Raw genomic sequence first — 17,866 nt, forward strand, 5'->3', positions numbered from 1 at the left:
CCTTGCGCATAATCTTTCAGGGACTGTTCTGATGTTTCCCTTGGCAAGCGCACCTCACAGTAGTTTTAACCACTGCAGATCCTTTTAGCCAGGATTCAACTGGTCGCTGTAGAAGACAGTATTCAAAACGTGCAGCAGCGAGGAATGCAGCCACAAAGCAGATTATGAATAAAGCACTCAGATATTCTGTTCCACATTTCGGTAATTACTCGCAGCCAAGGTGCTAATAGAGAGCTGCTCCTTCAGTGTCTCACTTCGAAGGGATCGATGCAGTGCAAACACAGGCACTGCAGGGCTTAATGCAGGTCCTAACTGCTGCTTATAAGACAAGGTTCTTCTCGACAGCTTTCTCCTGTGCATAGAAGAGCTAGCTAAATAGTTGCTATTAATGTATATTTGTGTCTTTTTGTCAAAATCATACTTAATAAACACAAAGAACCTGTAGTGGAAAGATCCAGGAGAAGATAGAAATGAATTTCCAGATTAACAAAGCCCTGTTAAATCATGTTAGCAATTTCATCCCTGGGGATAACAATTTGACTTGCAGCAGTGGGCTAAATAACACAGTTCAACACATTAAGAACAAATCTGTATTCAGACTGAATGGACTGTCAGCTCAGAAAAAGGGCAGGAGGGAAAAGAAATGCTGCAGGAGCTCTGCTGCCTGCCCTCAGCACACTTTCTTCCTTCTTTTTCCACGAGTATCACAAGCATACATCCACCAACACATTTTGCACAAGCTCTAGAGAAAAAGAAGACACAAACAGACTGAAGAGGTGCCTTAATGAATACCATCAAAATAAACATAAGTTCATCCGGATGCAGCAACATGCCTAAATCACCCAGAAATCTGCATCACAAGGATTTTCCAGCCATGCTCATCTCTTCATACCACAGACACATCTCACCTCATACCACAGACAACTTCCTTAGCGTGCATCCAGCAGCAAGTTGGAACATTCCTGCTCTGAGCAGCAGGCTCATTGCCTTGCCTCTCCCCACCATAGCAGCTTCAGCCACGCAGTTTTCCTGGAGGTCAAGAAAAGTTTCTCTACTGTCAGCACCAAAAGCTTTACTTCAAGTAGACCTATTTTTATTTTAATGTATGCACTCAAGTCTGAGGAAAATGTGACTACATTTAATGAAGTTGTTTGAAAACCTCAAGATTTCGGTTAGAAAAAGAACATGAAACACAAGGTAGGCTTTCTAGGAAATACCTCCCTAAGCCATCTCTTGATAGGTAGGAGATCTTCCAGTTGAGCACAGATTTTCAGTGGTCTCCAGAGATTTAAAGGCTTACAAAGATCTAACATCATTCTAAGCTCCCTCTCGCTTTTTCTGATTCTGTATGCGTTCAGATGGAATACAGAATTGGGCAAAAGATGCCCTAAAAATACCATCTAATGCTGTCAAGTTCGCTACAGAATATTGCTTTGACTGCAAAAAAAGGACATTTTTCAGATTAAAATTTTGAGGTAAGTGAAAAAAAAAATTGTTATGAAAGGACAGTTAAGCCTAGGGCGAAAATAGAGAAGAAGTGTATAATTATGTGATTTCTATTATGTCAAAATTGGCCACAAAAACTTGAATGTATCTATTTCAGACATGCACATGAATATTTTTATATAATATTCCACCAATGTTTTCACTCTCATTTTTGCTCTAGAACTTATAATTTGTATTCCAAAAATCAATCACTTCTCACAGACATTCACACTACCTGCCCTATTCCAAACAGGATTTATTTGTTAGCCAAGGAGCATTCAACTTTAAACATTCTGCAATATCAGCACATAAATCACCCTGAACACAGCGAAAAACTTTGCAGCTGCATATATTAGCTAGGTAAGTGACGAAGAATTCCTAACACGCTGCATTTTAATTCCTCATATAACTTCTTTTGCAATGAAAACCCTGTAACTAAACGGATTCCAGACTGATCCTTTATGCTGCCCTTACAGGACACGTCGGACATCCCAAGCTTCACAAAGACTGCGTGCCGTGCAGACGACAAGACACGCTCCAGTGTTTTTATCTTCCTCAAGAACTATTTCAACTCTTATAGATGACCTCTGCAGCTTAACTGATGACTATTCAGTGCCTCAGTTACAAAAACAGCCATTCTCATTTCCTTTACACTCCTCCTCAAAGAAATAAATCAGCGTCTTGACTGATGGAAACACTTGGCTGCCAGTCATTGTGCTTTGTCCCCTTGCTGCTCCACGCCAGCCTGCGTGAGCTCAAGAGATGCAGAGCAGTGATTAAATTGTAACATGCAGCACAGAGAGCAATAACTAAGTGAGTGGTTATAAACAAATAACACAGCTCTTCATAAAATCAGTAAAACACATTATTTGATTTTGTGCATGGTTATGGAAGCCAGTCAAAGCAGCAGTGCTTCTCCACTAATGCAACAGCATTATTGCTTAATGGTGGAAAGCACAGGAGGGCAATATATGGCCTACAAGAAAGAGTAGAATGTGCAAGCTTAACAATACAAGTTTATCTTCCTTATGAATTACCTAGGCAGTGCTTTTATGTTATGAGATCCATTGTTTCCTGATCTGCAAATTACTTCCTGAATCTATTAATTACAGCAGGAGAAATGCATTTTTCAGTCCTACTCCCTGGAAAAAAGAAAAAAAAACACCACAACATAATAAATCAATTAAAGCAGGTGAGTCTACATCAGCAACAAGGCCAAGGTACTCCAAGTACACAATCATTGGCTCCCCATAACACCAAAGGATTTTTTGTGTGTGTGAGGGCGGGAGCACAGAGACGAAAGGATTTAAGTGTAAATTATACAATGATAGTACAATTCTGAAGTATTACCATGCGTGTGAGGGATTATTAAAGATCAGGTAGGATTTTTCTAGCCTTACTTCAGACACCTCCAGGGAAACATATTCTGCAATGCTCTGTAGGAGATAAAGAACAACCTAAGTATATTAAAAGGCTCATAGATATAATTCCATGAACTACAAGCTTCCTTCGTAACCTGGATTTCACAAAATGTACACTATTTCTGTGACACTCTGTGCACATCATCCTTAAAAATACAAATTACATCTCCGCTTATCATCTTTGTCTTTGCAGGTCTTGAATTCTCTACTGAGGGCTCAAGAAAAGTAAAGTTGTTTTTATTCATGTATCTTCAAAGAGATCAAAGTGTACATGATGCGTACACAATTTGTTCACTGTATTTTTTTTTTCCAGTTACCTCTTAAGTCTCCAACCTCAAGGTCTGGGAATAGGTTGACCACTGCTCAAACTGCTGGGTGCTTCCCAATCCCAAAGGCTCCTTCCAGTTGCTTGCAACTTCACCAGATTGTGATAGTTTAGGTTTTGGGGTGGTTTTCAGGATATGAGGGAAAAGGAATGGGTTGAACCACTTCCAAGAATTAGATTTTACCATGTTAAATGACCATTGCAAGCTTGCACTTGAAAAGCATTCGGGGTTTTGAAAGTGGAAGCAAGCTTTCACATCATGGATCTGTTTGGATGTTTTTATTCATTAATACTAAAAAAAAAACAACCCACAACTACCTAAATTGCACAATTGTGGCAGATTTTGCACTGTTTGTCGACTCCCCTTTATACTGAAACATGCACACCCGTTCCTACAGAAGTTTTACCAGCAAACGGGCTGTCCCTGCAATGACTGCTCTGACTTTAAATGACACAGTGATGCTCTCTCATTAGGCAAATTTTCCAAGGCATAAATTAGGAAATAAAGTTCATAATACATTTGCTTCCCTTCCTTGTAACCTATTTCACAGAATCATAGAATGGCCTGGGTTGAATGATCACAATGATCATCTAGTTCCAACCCCCTGCTATGTGCAGGTCACCAACCAGCAGACCAGGCTGCCCAGAGCCACATCCAGCCTGGCCTTGAATGCCTCCAGGGATGGGGCATCCACAACCTCCTTGGGCAACCTGTTCCAGTGCTTCACCACCCCCTGGGTGAAAAACTTCCACCTAGTATCTAACCTAAACCTCCCCCTTGTCCTATCACTATCTACCCTTGTAAACATCCATTCCCCATCCTGTTTATACGCTCCCTTCAAGTACTGAAAGGCCACAATGAGGTCTCCCTGGAGCTTTCTCTTCTCCAGCTAAACAAGCTCAGTTCCCTCAACCTTTATTCGTAGGAAAGAAACCATTTGACTGGGAAACTATTTCACCAGTTTTAGACTTCATCAATTTAAGCGTTAATGCTAATACGAGACATTTCAAACCTGTCACAAAAGAAAAAAAAAAAAATCAAGTGTCTAATTAGAAAGCTGTGATGGCCATTTGGGAAAGTGGAGTTCAATTTTTCCATTCACATGCTATACATAAGAAAGAACCAAAGCCAGAAGTAAACGCAGAGCTGGCAGACCTGCAGGCTTCTGTGCAGAGCGAGAGCTTTTAGTGCTTGCCTCAGTACAAGGAGAAACCAAATCCCCAGGGTGCAACATCCCCGCCTGTGAGATTTACAGCTACACAACAGCGTGAAGTGTTGAACAAGAGCAGGCGAATGTCAGTTTTCTGTGGCATAAAGACTAAGGGCAAGTGTAATTTCTCATGTTAAACATAACAGATTCCTCCGCAGAGCTGAATCCTAATGGCAGGAACTCAGAACTGTGTATTGCTTTTGAATGCTAGAAACATCGAAGTTCTTGTATTGCAAACAGGATGCAGCTCCTTGAGGAGCCATCAGACTGTTTCACAAGTTCCTAAATACACAGTTAATCACGAATAGAAACTGAAGCCATGGGCAATAACCTTATCCCTGTAACTGATACTGTAGGGTGATTCTGTCACAGTGTAGCATTGATTTTAAGGCTACAACAAATGTTACGGGGAGCTGGGAGAGTTGGTAAGATTGCTGCTGGGTGACAAAAGGAAGGAGTTTCCAAGTGTGGTAAATTAATAAAAAACCATAAAACCAGACATTGGTAATACAAATACATGGAGAAGTTCCCCTTACCTCACTGCACTGGAGATGCATTAAGAAGCATTGCTAGTTACACGTTTGCCATCTAAATGAGAACTCTACTCCCTGTTCCCTTCATTCCTCTGCAAGCTGTGTGCTTGTCTTCTGCTAAAAGCTCCTCCTAAAAGCGCTATCAGTAATTGTCAAGTATTGGAACTGTTCCTTTAGACATCAGCATCCTTACTTGCAAGTTAAGTGGCCAATGTTTTCTCCACTTTCTGCAGTTCTGTCACATTTGCAAGCTGAAGTACATCTGAATACACCATTCATTCTCTTTATCCCTGTGCTCTAATGCATCCAGCGTAGCCAACTTCTCACAGGAACATCAGCACTCTGCTAAGGGCTCCAGATGCAGATGTCGTGACATACTGTACATTAATCTGTTGTCTCATGGAGTGAAACACAAATGCTAAAGATGCACTCCAACAGAAGTCCTTCAGCCCATTTTGAGACCTGTACCACCACCTTCCTTAGCTCTAGGCTGAACTTTTGAGCACTTTATGAACCAGAGAGAGCTATTGCAAATGACCTCTGTTCCTGTTCTTTATAACTTTGATTGAAGGTACTCTTTTCCCCAAACCTCTAACATTCACATCTGGCGTTGAAAGAAATTCTCAGAGATCACAGTTCCAGCTTGTATGTTTTTTCTAGAATTGTCTGAATAAGCAGTAATCCTACAGTGATCCTCTGAATGATTATGGGGGAGAAGAAGCAGTACATATCCTAATTTCACAGCGACCAGCACAATTCCTGCAGCTTTCTTGCTGCCTGTTTCTCCTAACAAATCAAACCATGGACAACCTTGGAAAAATCCAATGTTGCTCTCTCTCATAAAAACATCCATCCACACTTGAAAATGAAATACATCTGCCATCATTCAACAGAACAGTACTCCTCTAAGAAAAATAAATCACTACAGTAATGCAATTTAATCCATCAAAAGGAGGAGGGGGAAAAAAATCACAGCAGGAGTCCATTACAGACATTATCACTGATATTCTATTTGCTCTGCTCATTGTCTACACACAAATTGTGCACACGTTTCCAGCCACAATGAAGAAAATCAGCACTGTACTAATCAAGACAATTCTTATTGTGTCACTGGACCTGCAAAACAAATGTCTGCACCTCATTTGTTGTGATGCCTACCTGTACCACTTCCACCTCTGCCAAAAAGTTCCATCTAAATTACTGATTACCAGAATCAGCCTCCTGCAGTGTTTGTAGGCCATTTCCAAGCTGCTTTTGAACAGAGGAAAATTGTGGCACCAGGGCCTGGTGTACAGAATCACAGAATGGCCCGGGTTGAAAGGGACCTCAAGGATCATGAAGTTCCAACCCACCACCACAGGCAGGGCCACCAACCTCCACATTTAATACTAGACCAGGCTGCCCAGGGCCCCAACAACCTGGCCTTGAACACCTCCAGGGATGGACGGGGCATCCACAGCCTCTCTGGGCAGCTGTTCCAGCACCTCTCCACTCTCCTAGTAAAGAACTTCCCCCTGACATCCAACCTAAATCTTCCCTCCATCAACTTCAAACCATTTTCCCTCATCCTGCAGTTATCTCCCCTTTCAAAGAATTGACTCTCCTCCTGTTTGTAGGCTCCCTTTAGGTATTGAAATGCTGCAATGAAGTCACCCCGCAGCCTTCTTTTCTCCAGGCTGAACAAATCCAGCTCCCTCAGCCTGTCTTCATAGGGGAGGTGCTCCAGCCCTCTGATCATCTTGGTGATTTCTGTACCCTCTCTCTGTCCTTCTTGTATTGGCATCTCCAGACCTGGACACAGTACTCCAGATGGAGCCTCACAAAAGTAGAAAGGGACAATCACCTCCCTCTCCCTGCTGGCCACCCCTCTTCTGATACCATTTGCTTTCTGAGCTGTAAGAGCACACTGCTGGTTCATGTTAAGTGCACAGGATTGCTAAGCTGGATTTCTGCTGTCTGGAAATAGCAAGGCAGCTGGAGGATCCTCATCAACTCAGAAGAGGGCCTTTTTCACCTAAATTTTAGTCTCAAGGAGTGGGCTCATTTAAGCTAACAAATGAGGCTGCTTCTACACTGCATGATGAGGGACCTAACCATCCTGAGGACCTCTTTGCCATCTCTCCATCTTAGCCAAGAGCCCAGCACAGCACATTATGAAATGAAGTGAGAGAACAAAGCACGAGTAATGCTACAATCATTCAGGGCAAGCACACAGAAGTAGCTTGCTGGATCAGGAGTCCTGCTGCAGGAAACAGAGCTGCACACAGAGCTCCCTATGAAAACTGCTTGCTGTTCATTGTCAGCCCCAAAACTGGGAGTGCCAAAGCCTGTGAACTGCTCCATGGCTGAGGCTGGGCAGATTTTTTTTTTTTTCCACTTTTGTTTCACAGCATAAAGAGGATTTCATGTCCTCTCCAGGATCACTCTGCACTAAAAATCCAGGAACTAGAGCCTGGCACAGCGGGATTCATTCAATAACAATTCTCACTTTTCTGAGGATCTGTATGCACCAAAATCAATTAGCATTTGCCACAAACATAACATAGCAACAGTGGACAAGCCCCCATTTGATGTAAATCAGTATAGCTCTTCTGATTTAAAAAAAAAAAAACCACAAACTTTACCAAATTTCATCAGCTGTAACTCTCACACAGCGCTTGTGAATAGCTCTATGGCTGGGGAAGTAAGGGTCATAAAATCTGAGTGCCAGCAACAGCAAGTGGTCAATTCAATTTGTTATCCTTTTTAGGACTTCTCAAACGTTTTATTTCTCTTGTTTTCAAAAGGAAGAGAATCAGGACTGAATACATGGAAGGTGTTACACAGGATCAATGGGCAAAAACTGTCCTGAAGCCACCAATTACTTCAGCAGCCAAAAAAAAAAAAAAAAACCACAACCCTTCATAAATAGATCTTTATTAAATTCGCTGCCATATTCCACTGCTTTTAAACTTGAGCACAACTGCCAGCACGCTGTGTGAAGTACCACTTCCTGTTGATTTGCTTTGTATTAATTACAGCACAATTAAAAGGGGAGCCTTCATTGCAATCAACTACCAGGTGTTTTAAAAACCATAACCAGAGCCTTCAGCATTTCTGAATGAAGTCATTCAGAATTACTGGTGCACAGTGACCAGATTTATAAGTGTTTGTGCATTTAGGGATGAAAACCCTAAAGTAGAGAACATTTCCTATGTTAAAAAAGGAGCAAAGCCCCCAATGGTAAGAACCTTGATATTGGTGGTACAGTTGGGACAGAAACACCATCAGATCATCTGTTCTTGCTGTTGGAAGGTTTCAATCTGCTAATATGCTTCAAGGCTTGAAGAAAACTGACATAAAAAACAGCAACAAAGAAATAGCTTGACTGTGCATATTATTACATAAAGGAATGAATGGGCTAATTGAAATATTAATATTCACTGCATTGACTGTTGATTAAACAGTGCAATTCCATGCATATCAACTGGGCTGCATTGAAGTTTAATTTTTTAATATATTTTTTTCACTTTTTTTTTTTTTCTCCATAATTACCCTTATGCTTGGCTTCATCACATAGCTCAGTTGGAAATTTCTGCCCCGAGTCCTCAATGGCAGCAATATCCTGAAGTGCAAGCTAATGCTGTACAGCACCCTGCCACTGTTAACCACAAAATCTAACAGATAGAAGAAGCAAAGAGTCTCCCACATCACCACCAGCCACAAGCAAACTACACAGGTTTAACTGAGCTGGTAAATGCTGTCAAATTACCAACACAGTCTGCATCTGCAGGAGCAGAGTCCTGTCAGCTGGGATAGCTCTATTCTGGCCTGATCTTGGGAACTACTCAAGGCACCTGAATACATGCAATGAAGTTTAATCAAGTTGAATCAACTCTCTTTGCTGCTTTCGCATAGTTTAACTGCATCTCAGGTAGCTGTGACCACAAATAAGACTTTTTTCATCCAGCCATCAATTACAGGTTTTCTCCTCAGCCACTTCAAGTACTACAAGATAGTGATACTAAATTAATGATAATAACAACAACAATAATCCTTTAGGTTGAGAAATGCCCACTATGATTGGAAGTAACCAATCTCTCAGCAGATTTGAAGTCAGTCGGGTAAAAGAACAATTAGAAATGTTGACTGCTCCAACTGGATGCACAGTAGAGTTCCTGATTTCCAAAATGAGCACATTTTAAGCCTCCCCAGCTCCAAATTCTAAATGCCTAGCTAGAAGTTCCAATAATCTCATGTAGACACCCCAACTCTCTGACATCTTTTCTGTAGGCACAACGAAGTGACGTGTTTAAGGAACTACTCCATGTTGTGCATTAGCAAATGAACCTTTAACCTACAGCAGTTGGCATGAGAGCAGATGTGACACCAGGTGACCTTCCTGCTTAAGCATGCTGTGAGTCTTGCAGGTAGCCAAGAAGGAAAACCAACTGCTCTAAAAGCATCAGTTGAAGAACCTCTCTTGGCTTCAGGTATCATTTACATGGGCTGAGAACATCATACTATACATCATATTATTCTGCTCTCTCTCTCACCCATGTTGACCACACACTGTTCAAGAGAAGTGTAACATCAGACAATTTGTTCTACAGCTATAAGAGAATTAAGGCCTTTCTTATTTTATAGGGAGCTAGAACAAGGAGAGTCATCTGGTGACTGTCAAAGCTATTAGCTCGCTAATCACCCACTCCTTCTAAAGGAGTGTTAAAGCTCAGCTGTCCCAAAATGAAAGCAGAGGGCAAAAACCCTCTTAACTGGAAAGCCAGAAGGCTTTAAACACTGCATTTAAAAAGAGAGGAGATGCACTTTTTAGCTGAAAACCTCCCTGAAATCTACTGAATAAGCATAAAAGAGTCCTGCAGCTGGGATACCCGCTCTGAAAGCAAAGAACAGTCTTCAGGTAACTATTGCTATGATCTTCAATTTCTGCAGGGCCACAACTTTCCTACAGCTGGATGGGTTTAAAAGCTTTTTTTTTTTTTTTTTTTTACAGCATGAATATACCTGATAAACTTCAAAAGTGTATCTTGGGACTTAGCACAGATAGACTGATGGGTCCTATTACCTGGAGAATAACACCAGAAAAGGAACTGAAACACAAGGAATTGCTTCAGCGGGCCACAACTCCAGTGCCTGGATACTAATCAGCTCCCAATTAACTTCAAAACACGCCAGCCTCAACAAACACACTCAGTACCACTTGTCAGCAGCAGCTCTGCAAAGAAGCAGCACAGCAATCACGCTGCCACTTGCCCTATCACACAGATGACAAAGATCTTTACATCGTGGCTTTTTTTTTTTTGCTACAAAAACCACTCTGGTGAGATTGTGGCTCCATCCTTAATAGTAATGGGAAGGCTTTGTAGTGGACTGGTCTTGATTGCCCTCAGCACTACACAATGATACGCTCACATACAGGTATAAATAATTCCAGCAGTCTCAGTGTTATATCTTGATGATCTGCTTTTTCACAACTGTCCTCTACGTGTAATTTTCCAGTAGCTACTCCTAAAAGCACCTCCTAAAACCACAGGGACGCTGCCTAACTGCTAAATCTGAACATTTTGCAAGACAGCAATATGCCTGCTAAAGGAAAACAAAATGGCAAGCACACATGCATGATAGGATTATTTGATTCAATACAATATAAATTAGGTCAGAGTCCTCTTTGGAGAATTCGATGTCAAGAACTAGGTGGTCCACTAAATTTCTATTCATTTGCCTTTGGGCTTGGGGAATTGCAAAGACTCTCAAGAAACTGATGTTCTTCTACTCACAAGAGTAATCACTATTTGCTGGGGGAAAAAAAAAAGCTCTCAGTGTCTCATTGCAGCTGCTTGGCAATATCTGAACTCTTGAGCAAGCTCTGTATAAAGCTGCAGCTATTAAATCTTTGTGTGTGTGTGTGTATATATATATAATATGTATATAAGGAAAAATATATGTATATATAGGGAAAAATGTGTAACAGTACTTAAGTATTACACTGCTCTATTTTTTTTATTTTTATTTTTTTTACATTGAAGAAAAGTAACAATTTATGGATCATCGTTAAACCAGCAATAATGGAGTGATGGGAGAAGCACCGTCCATGGAAAGGATAAGGGATGACAGGCTGGAAACTCTGCCCTGTGGCACCCCTCTTGGGCCAGAACACAGCACTTTTAAGACCTGCTTTCTGATTCCAAGAGCAACCTAACTAAACCTTCACACCTCCGAGGTGCTGGCATAAGTCCATGCAAGTGACTCTAAAAAAACAGGAGAAGGAATGACTGCTTACATGCATTGATAATGATAGGATGAGTGGGAATGGTTTTAAACTGAGACAGGGGAAATTTAGGTTAGATATTAGGAGGAAGTTTTTCATACAGAAGGTGGTGAGGCACTGGAACAGGTTGCCCAAGGAGGCTGTGGATGCCCCATCCCTGCAGGCATTCAAGGCCAGGCTGGATGTGGCTCTGAGCAGCCTGGTCTGCTGGTTGGCGACCCTGCACATAGCAGGAGAGTTGAAATTAGATGATCATTGTGGTCCTTTTCAGCCCAGGCCATTCTATGATTCTAATTCTATGTCGTTCTATGACTAAGAGCAAGACACAACACACAGCCCTTCAGCAGTCCTGCTGCAGATAGATATAGTGAGAGCATTCAGCTGAGTCTAAAGGACTTGATAACCAGATCCCCACAGCTGGGGATATGATGCCTACAGCTCCCACGCCTGCACAGGCACACAGCTGGTCATCCTGAGCACCAGCTTCATCCCAACACCTCCAGAAGTCACATGAAAACAAAAGCCAACAAGTCTCTCTCTTCTTCCATTCTTCAGAAGGCAAATCCCCTGCTTTTGTCTGGCTCACACTAATGGGTTTACTCACTTTTCCTAAGTTGGAACAATTTTGCTGCTTTTAAACAGAAACAGAAGATTGACTTGTGGATTAAATCCTAAATCAGGGCCATGAAATATAATTCCTCTGTGGCTAGACTGGGGCAAAACCTACTGTTACGTGCAAAGTACAGGGTTGCATTTTCTCTATGTATCAAGTCAAAGCATGCAAATGAAAATATTTAAATCTGATTAATTACTTGATTTAGAATATATGCTTTTCATTCTACTGTATCAAAATACTCATAATAAAACACTGCTGCTGGTGAAGTCAAGCACACCCTTACAAAAGCTGGCAAATTTGCAGAACAGCACTTGAGGTTTAGATTAGTAAAATCCTAATGAATATCTACTCTAATACCCATGTAATTGCATGGAATGCATTTGCAAGTGGTTCAATTAATAAAAAAAAAAAAAAAAAAAAAAAAAAAGAAGGAAAAAAAAAAGGAAGAAAGAAAGAAGGAAAAAAAATTTGGAACAAATGAAGTCCAAATGAAGTGTTGTTTTAGTGTCAGCTGGAGAGACCAAAGCAAGAAGAACAATCTTCACTCAATCTCAAGAAAGGAAGAATCGCAGCAGGGACCTCCAGCTCTTTCCCACATCACAACACACCTCAGTCTTGCACTCTGCATACCAAAGTCAGCATTTAATTACATCACTTTTGTCCCAGACACCAAAACTGTTTTCAGACTGTATCCAATGACTTCATTATCAGAAATGCCCACCTCGTCCTGCAAACCACCTGAAACATCTGCTTGGAACTACACGTGTTAGGGCTGCTGCTGCTGTACTGCACAGCTTTACAGTTGTTTTTAAGAGATGGTACTCAGCATAACTCTGCCTTATTTCTCTACCTATAAAAAGAAGGTAGCATAGGACTCATTTTATCCCACAAGTCCTGTGTGCAGACATACATGCATACAGGTAGAACTAGTGCTGTAAGAATGAGGCCACAAAGGGTTGGTGGCAAGCACTGTTGAAATATCAGCTAGCACAGGACATCTGAGACCATGTCATAATGTATTTTTATTCCTAAGTAACTGGCTGATCAAATGTACTGTGATCCTGCAACTCTGATTAATTTTGCAGGAACGCTTGGGTAGTGTTTGTAAAAACCAAGTCATTACCTTGACTAAACATTGACTTGCACAGTTAACTTTAACCATCAAGACCTTGTCTAAATATTGACTGGGAAAGTTTATTTGAACTATAAAGTCTAGAAAATCTTGGTCTTCCTTCCTATATTTGCTATCACTTTGAAAAGTAAACACAGTTGTAAAAACAGAAGTTCTCTCATCAAACCACTATTTAACCAAGTAGCTTGGCTGCTCCTAATTCAATACAAACATCTTGCAGGACTGGAAATCCAAATTATTTAAAAGCAAAGAAGCCTGTCAGGACTAAGGATGAAAAGGAAAGACAACCTTCCTGCACTGTGCTTGAAGCAAGAACCTCAGGTGGGGCCTTACAAAAGGATTAATAAGGAATCATGAAGTTCATGGCTTAAAATTGTTTCAATATATGCATACAGGGATCTTCCAGTGCATACTAAACAATGGTGCTCTGCTCTCAGCACATCAGGCAGGCTGGCCACCAGCACAGTGTGTTCATGCTGGTATCACAGCTTGGGAAGCCCTACAGCACGAACCACAAGTCAACATCCTCTACTGCTGGTGTCACTTCATCATGTGAGGCCACGGGTCAAAGGACATACATGGGGTCTTTCAGTGGCTGAACTAAAAATAATAATAAAAAAAAATCAATTTCAATCCTCCTAAGATGAAACCACTGATGTGTGCAGGCTCTGAAGTCCCAAAGGTAATCCTACAAGAAAACACGATGGTGTCCTCCATCACTGTGCTGAGATACTGTTAAAGTGCAGCAAAATCTCCTATGAGGCACAGCCCAAGAGCAGCTTCTACATCAAACCCCACAAACCATAAATCTGAACTTGTAAACCAAAGTGAATGGTGTGTTAGAAGGCATAATGAACAAAGTGAGAATGACAAAAGGGCAGGGAATGGTGTGGTTGGGATGGAAATAAAAACAATGGCTGTGAAACCAGCACTAATTCTACCTACAGCTCCATTTCAAGAGTTGGAAAGTGCCCTTTAGCTTTAATGCCTTCACTGCTTTATATGCCAGCTTGATGAAAATTAGCTGAGGAGCGAATAGAAAAGATAAAAATCTCAGACAAAAGTCAGAATATTGAACTTACTGGTGAAAACTCCCATTATTTTTGAGCAGAACGGAGAGGAACAGATTGATACCGGCGCTGTGGGGGGTGGGGGTGGAGAAGGGAAGAACAATAAACAATACCACGGTCCATAGTTTGCACAGTGCTGCATCTCGCAACGGAAACATACTGTGAGACAGCTTGCGGGACAAGCTCCATCAACGATAAGTAATTTTTATTCCGTTTGAGTGGTTGAAAACAATAAACATGATTAAGTGATTCAGACGTGCATTCAGAACGCAGACAAACGGCAAAGAGTTCCAAGGACTCCGCTTACACAACTACTTTGGGGGGAAAGACGCTAACTTCACTTGGAGCAGCACAACACAACAGAAGTTGGCACTGGAATTAAAAGCATCCCATCACCTGCGGAGTGAAGGGGGGGGGGGGACAAAACAAGCTTTATCGGGTGCTCTCCATCGCAATGCTGGGCCATTCCTTCGGTATTTAGGATGGAGAAGACCATCGCGGATAGCACCCAGAGGAGAAACGGCCGCTCAGCTCCCCGTGCGGCTGTCCCAGCCCCGCACCGTCTGCTCGCAGGTTAAAGCCGTTCGTGCTCCACTGCCCCCCCGCTGCCGGGAGCCGAGCGGGCGGTTCTGGAGAGGGTCTGGGGGGCAGCGGCCCCTCAGCTCCCGGCGCCATTTCCCCTCCGCGCCTCAGCGCGGCGTCTCCCACCCCGCCTGCGCCTTCACGGGGAGAGCAGCGACGGTGCAGCCCGACCACCGCGGCGCGGAGCCGTGCCCGCTGCCCGGGGCGAAGCCGGTAACGGAGCGACATCGGTGCTCCCAGCTGGGGGGCGGCAACGACCCTCGGAGCGGCCCCGGCCCGGCGGGGGATGGTAGCGGAGAGGGGAACCCCGCACAGCATCGCAGCGCAGCTCGTCAGCTCGTCCGGGGCTGGGGGAGCTGAAAACAGCCGCTTCTGCCCCCTGAGACTCGGGGGAAACCCTCAAGTTGCCGCGACTTGCAGAGATTTCAGCCCCTTTCCTCCTCCGGGTGGCGAAAAAAAACTTCCACCGGAGAGCCCCTGCCTTTCCCCGCCAGGGAAACGGCCCCTCCGGCTGCGCTCGCCCCCGAGGACGACCCACCCGGCATCCGTGCTGAGAGCCGCTTCCTCACCTGCCCCAGCGAGCCCTCTCCTCCGCGCGTTCCTCTGCTCCCCATCGTGAGCGCAGCAGCTGCTGTTATTCCTTAGGATACACATGGCTCATCCATGCTGGGAGAGCCGCCTTCCCGCGCCGTCTGCCCTCTCCGGCCCCGCCAGCGCGGCGCTGAGGCCAAAGGGAGGGGATAGGAAGGCGTGCGGCGGAGGAAGGCTGCTGCCGGGGGTCGGTCTCCTCCTCCTCCTCCCCCTCCCCCTCCTCTCGCAGGGCTGGGGACGGGGGGCGGCTCCTGCCCACGCGTGGAACCCGGCCGTCCCTCGGGACTCCGCGGCCGCGCTGCCCCCGGCCGTGGGGTTCGCTGTGAGGAGGGGTCCGAAAACCCCGCTGTCACCCCGTTGCTAGCGTGGTGTTTTTCTCATGGCTTCTCTCAGTCACCCGTGAAAATTTAATGAGGCATTTAGGGCTGTTACCTTCAGAGTCAATGGAGGAAGCATATTTAGCCTAACGCACTTGCTGCCGAGCCAGTAGGTCTATTGCAGGCAGATCAGAAGTCAGAGGGAGACGCTCCTTTCAACACACAATTCACGACCCATTAAACTTATTCTGTGATAACAGCTTCTTTACAAACGGAGACCATAGAAAAGGGAGGCTGTCATGCACTTCCTGAAAGGATTTACATACAGAAGAGAAGTACGTTGGTGAGGTTATTGCTATTTCACTAGCATTATCTCCAATCGAGGCATAAAAGCAGCTCAACTCCAGCTAACTCAGGTAAATTGCTGAAAGAAAAGCCTTTTGTATCTGCCAGATCGATGCGATTCACCTTGAGGGCCTGGGTGTTGAGGAGATGGCTCCAACCTCATTGGAAGGTACCAGCAAGACATCGTGCAAAGTACACTAATATTGCTCCTTGAAATGGCCATCAGGTGTTTAAGGCCAGGTTGGATGCAGCCCTGGCAGCCCGGGCTAGTATTAAATGTGAAGGCTGGTGGTCCTGCCTGCAGCAGGGGGTTGGAGCTTCGTGATCCTTTGGGGTCCCTTCCAACCTGAGCCATTCTATGATCAGCCAGTGATCAGCACGATGCTCACCAGGCAGAAAGATGCTTACAGGCTGTCGTCGCTCCAGCTGGCAGGTGAGAGGTCTGCACTGACATGGTGAACTGCTTAGCAGGGCTGAATGCCCATCCATGAGGCTCAACACACGCAGATCTGAGAGCACTCCCGTTTATTTTCCTCAATTATTCCTTCCTTAACGCATTAGGCCTTAAGCGTAACAGATAGTCATCTAACAACCTTTACAATGTAAAAAAAAAACCAAAAAGCATTTCAGAAGTCATACCACATTTACAGAAGCATGTAGTGGAGTCAAGACTTCTTCTATAGAACTGTTTTCTTCAATTCCATTCATTAAAGAAATGAAAGGCAAGCTTATCAATGGAACCCACTTATTCTAATGTGGGTTTAAATAATCTAAGTCCCTGTAGTAAAATGACTGCAGCAATGTTTTCCACTGAATTGAGTGTCATCTCAAAGAGACAAGAGGCTGAAGAAAAAAGTCAACAAACAGAAGACACTTTTCCATTAGGAAATAACAGCTTCCTCTGGATGACATTCGGCCATGCTTGTCTGTAAGCATTAAGTCAGACAAAATGTTTGTGAACTTCAATTCTCAAAAGGCACATTTTGTGTTGGGGAAACAATCATTGAGCTGCTCTCCATCCTTGCCTGTTGCACTGTAAAATGAAGTTGCATTTTTCACGCTGCTGACCTCCCTGATGTCCTGCTTTTAACAGGAAGGGTGCTGGCTGTTGGCGAACACGAGAAGGGACTTGCAGTAAGCATAAACTCCATTCCCACGTTGGAAATTTGTGGATGCAAGTCACACTTGCTAACAATATTTTTTAAATATAAAAGAACGTACTTGCTCACAGCTTGTAATATGAATGCAAATGAATTTCTAATTATACTATGCAATTTCCTGCTTTAAAAAAAATAGAAAGAAAAAAAAAAACAAAAAAAAAACCTATGAAAGTAAAACAGACCTGAAAAGTAACATGAGCTGCAATTCTTCATTGAGTTCCTCCATTCTGCAGGAGTTATGCAGTCAGCTATGTTTTGATGTACAATATTTTTAGGCCATAACTTCGCAACACAGATTCTCATATGGGAACATTTATATGGTCAGAGTTCCTCCTCTCTACTAAAAAAAACATGAGCAAGAGCAAGAAATGTGGTGTGGAGATTTCCACAACTTCTTTTGTTTTGTCTGTGAAGCTTACTTCAACACAACGTTCCCACGTTCTCCTGTCTGATGAGGTGCTGCCATACCATCAGAGGGATAAAACACCTGCTGTAGGCTGAACACATCATTTTCAGGAACCACCAAATAGCTACAGATAGGAACCACAATAAGTGGTTCTCTCAGACTGTTTTCCAACAGGAACCTCAGCAGCACTCAGTCCAATAGCACTTACTGAAAGGAAAGCAGTATCACCTTCTTAGCTCTTGATGAGATTTGAGCTAACAGGGTCACAAACTAGCAAAGGGTTCCATTACTTGTTAGTAGCTGGAGACAGAGATGAGTTCAAAGATACAACTGAGAGCACTGAGCAAATTATTCAAAAATATCTCAAAATCCCCACTACTGATTCCCACACACCTGGACTTGAA

General features: G+C 43.3%; 1 protein-coding gene across 3 annotated transcripts in view; it reads right to left on the bottom strand.

The window, feature by feature from the left end:
• The window catches only part of DAB1 (DAB adaptor protein 1), a 195,579-nt gene that overhangs the window by 115,554 nt on the left and 62,159 nt on the right, over positions 1–17,866 (bottom strand). For 2 of the 3 annotated variants that reach the window (XM_090146730.1, XM_090146728.1), the window contains exon 1: positions 15,213–16,145. The exons of the other annotated variant lie outside the window; for it this stretch is intronic. The gene's annotated coding sequence lies outside the window, so the exon portion shown is untranslated. Of the gene's footprint in view, positions 1–15,212; positions 16,146–17,866 lie in introns of those variants that run through there. 3 annotated transcript variants of the gene reach the window in all.

Source organism: Phasianus colchicus, chromosome 9, assembly GCF_987193195.1.
Source record: "Phasianus colchicus chromosome 9, bPhaCol1.hap1.1, whole genome shotgun sequence".
Lineage (NCBI taxonomy): Eukaryota > Metazoa > Chordata > Aves > Galliformes > Phasianidae > Phasianus > Phasianus colchicus.